We start from the raw sequence: 3,908 nt of genomic DNA, 5'->3' as shown, positions 1-3,908 counted from the left end.
ACGCGCCCACGGGCATCTGGCCGGGCGCTGGGCGGGCTCCGCAGGCCCGCGTCCGCCTGGCCCGGAGGAAGTGCGGGGAACGGACATGGAACGCCCAAGGAACTGAGGCCCGGTGCGTGTCCATGCGGGTCGACACACGGATCCGTGTGGACCTGTGCCAGGTGCAGACGACTCGAGCCCGAGCACCGTCCTCCTCACCTCGTGTTGCTTGCAAGACCCTCACCTCCCTACTGTGTTTCCGTGGCGCAGGTGAGGCCGCAGGTGAGGGCAGAAGCCGGCCAGGCACCAGGACGGAAACCGGACAGTCGCCTCCCGGACCCCCGAGGCTCCCGCTCCCAGCCCGGGGCTGCTCTGACCTCCGCCACGCCCGGCACCGCGTCCCTCGCACGGACGCACACGGGAAGGCGCGCACCTGGGCGGCTTCTTACCTCACATGTAAAAGCCCTCAGTTAAAGGATGAGGTTAAATATTATACGTGCGCGGTGGCTCACGCCTGTAATCCTAGCACTCCGGGAGGCTGAGACGGGCGGATTGTTTGAGCACAGGAGTTCGAGACCAGCCTGAGCAAGAGCGAGACCCCGTCTCTACCAAAAATAGAAAGAAATTAATTGGACTACTAAAAATACATAGAAAAAATTAGCCAGGCATGGTGGCGCATGCCTGTAGTCCCAGCTACTCAGGAGGCTGAGGCAGGAGGGATGGCTTGAACCCAGGAGTTTGAGGTTGCAGTGAGCTATGATGACACCACGGCCCTCTAGCTCGAGAAACAGAGTGAGACCCTATCTCAATTAAAAAAACAAAGCACCAAAACATAAGCAGATCGAATGCAGCAATTCTAAAAGGAATGGCGCTCCACGACCCAGCAGGATTCATTCCAGGTACGTAAGGCTGGTTGAACACGCGGAAGTCAGTCGACGTGACCCACACTGTCAATGGTTAGCGAGTGGCTATGCAGCTTCCTCTGCCCTTCAACGTTAGTGGCAAGACACCACCGTGCTGGGTGGGAACACAAGCCAGGCCCACTGCCCTGTCCTGCTCCAGCTCATGCCCTAACTTGGGGGTCAGACCCTAATTCACGCTTGATTTGATTTGCACAGAGCTGTTCCCACACAGACAGCAGGGAATGGCTTTCCTTCCCGCACCTGCTGACTCAGTGCCACGGATGCCTGGACAGAGGTGTGGGGGCTTCTAACAGCCCCCCTCAGCACCCCAAGCCAAGTCACCTGGTGCCCTTCCTCCCCTGAGAGCACCACAGCGCTAACCAATTACTGAGCCACGCATGGGTCAGACAGAAAAGGCTGCCACCAAACTTCGACCTGCTTTGCGAGTCCAGACAGCAATGAGACAGAAGCCCCAACGACGAGTCCCTGATGCCACTGCTCCCCCTCGACACTCACTCTGCTCACTACAGTCAGGTGGTCCAGACACACACGGGCCCACCCCAGCCGTTCTTGGAAGGAGACCCTCTCTGAGGCCTCTGGATCTTTTGAACTGAAAACATGTACAAGTCTTTAGTCCCTACTGTGAGACTTCCCCAATTCCACTCCTTGTTATGTTAAAGCAGCTCTTAAAAGTTTTGAGGTAAACCCGGAACACCCAAATCTAAGTTTAACTGTCGAAATACTGAAAGATATAAAATGCAAGTTCGACTGGCTTTGAAGTCGTGAGTCAAAGGGGTGTCATTTAACCCTGCGGGGCTGTGGCTCAGAGCACACATGCAGATTTGCGAGAGGTGCAGCTGGGGCTGCGGGAAGGTTTGCTGACTTGCAGGATCTGAAGCAGAAACAGGCCACAAGCAGTGTAGGGTTCCTCTTAAGAAATTCATACAATAAAGTCAAGAATCCTTAAACCAACCCACTTAATGGGAGCCGTGCCAGGTACACCACTGCCTGCTCAGCGGCAGGTATACCAGTCACGGGCAAGGTTTCTCAAGGGCAACCTTGAGAGGAAGCGTGCTCTACCACCCAGCCTAGAGCCTTCTCCGTGTGGATGCTCGCAAGCCCAAGTCAGTGGCTACGTCAAGAGCAGGTGTACGTCCAGCGTGCCAGCGGCCTGGCCCTCCCGTGTCCGCTCCTGGGCCGACAGGTGCTGCTGCTGAGCAGTGACGGTCAAACCTGGCGCGATGACAGACGCCCCATCCTCCTCCCAACCCCCTCTGCCGGCCTCACCCACACACTGGCAGTCTCCCCCCAACAGAGCTCAGGGCTGCCCACCCCCACCGGGGGAGCAGGACCTGGAGTTTCTAGATCTGCCCAGGTCCTATCTGTACGTCATCTTTATTTTTTTAAAAAATTTAACATCTAGACTTTCACCAAAGGCAACGCTCTGGGTCTATTCACACTTTCTTAACCTTCCCATATCTGTTGGTCTCTTCTCATTTTGTCACAAACCATCCTGCGAGATTTTTGCCCTTGGTTCCCTACAGGGATTCCAGCACGCGAGTCCCCACAGCAGCCAACACTGAGACACCCACAGATCCACTTTCTCAAGAGGCCTGTTGCCCCCAAGACCTGGAGAGCATTCCTGCCAGCCAGGAACACGACCACACCTGGCCTGCCGTCAACCACGGGGGCAGGATGACCCAAAGCAGGGTGGAAACCTGGGCCGACAGGACTGCCAACAGCCGCACATGCGCTCCTCCAGCAGCAAAGGGAGCATGGGCATCCTCCGCGGGCCTTCCACACTGCCCGCGGCCCACCGGGCGGCTGCACAGAGAGGTTTTTGTGCCTCCCACCCAAGTCCCTTGCCCTACAATCTCCAAATTCTTCCCGGAGTTGGCTCACATCTTTCAGATTAAAAAAAGCAAGATTTAACTCAGGGCACTAAAATATCTTACAAATACAAAGTAAAAATTGCTTTTAAAACTCCCACAACGTGTTAATGCAATAAGTTAATTTTTCTTGTGGTCTAAAATTGTTCCCTTGTTCTGGACAAATATTTTAAATAGATCTCCAAGGCGGTGCTCGTAGCTCAGTATTTCTTTAAAATACCCTAACGCTGAGCTGACTGATATTCAAAACCATTCCACAATCACTGAGAAATTGCGCCTGCCAGCTGAGTGCAACTCCCAGCCCCGTTCCTTGGCGACGCAGGAGCGTTAGGCGAGTCTAGCCGGCGACACGCGGAGCTGTCGCTGTGCAGCACGCGGCTCAGGTGACGCGCCCACGGGCATCTGGCCGGGCGCTGGGCGGGCTCCGCAGGCCCGCGTCCGCCTGGCCCGGAGGAAGTGCGGGGAACGGACATGGAACGCCCAAGGAACTGAGGCCCGGTGCGTGTCCATGCGGGTCGACACACGGATCCGTGTGGACCTGTGCCAGGTGCAGACGACTCGAGCCCGAGCACCGTCCTCCTCACCTCGTGTTGCTTGCAAGACCCTCACCTCCCTACTGTGTTTCCGTGGCGCAGGTGAGGCCGCAGGTGAGGGCAGAAGCCGGCCAGGCACCAGGACGGAAACCGGACAGTCGCCTCCCGGACCCCCGAGGCTGCCGCTCCCGGCCCGGGGCCGCTCTGACCTCCGCCCCGCCCGGCACCGCGTCCCTCGCACGGACGCACACGGGAAGGCGCGCACCTGGGCGGCTTCTTACCTCACATGTAAAAGCCCTCAGTTAAAGGATGAGGTTAAATATTATACGTGCGCGGTGGCTCACGCCTGTAATCCTAGCACTCCGGGAGGCTGAGACGGGCGGATTGTTTGAGCACAGGAGTTCGAGACCAGCCTGAGCAAGAGCGAGACCCCGTCTCTACCAAAAATAGAAAGAAATTAATTGGACTACTAAAAATACATAGAAAAAATTAGCCAGGCATGGTGGCGCATGCCTGTAGTCCCAGCTACTCAGGAGGCTGAGGCAGGAGGGATGGCTTGAACCCAGGAGTTTGAGGTTGCAGTGAGCTATGATGACACCACGGCC

General features: G+C 56.8%; 1 protein-coding gene across 1 annotated transcript in view; it reads right to left on the bottom strand.

Moving 5' to 3' along the window:
* The window catches only part of CRYL1 (crystallin, lambda 1), a 126,487-nt gene that overhangs the window by 14,027 nt on the left and 108,552 nt on the right, over positions 1-3,908 (bottom strand). The gene's annotated exons all lie outside the window — the stretch shown is intronic.

The sequence above is a fragment of the Propithecus coquereli genome, unplaced genomic scaffold, assembly GCF_000956105.1.
Source record: "Propithecus coquereli isolate 6110/MARCELLA unplaced genomic scaffold, Pcoq_1.0 Scaffold168, whole genome shotgun sequence".
NCBI lineage: Eukaryota > Metazoa > Chordata > Mammalia > Primates > Indriidae > Propithecus > Propithecus coquereli.
The sequence above is the reverse complement of the archived record's forward strand: the minus strand, read 5'-3'. Positions and strand labels throughout refer to the sequence as shown.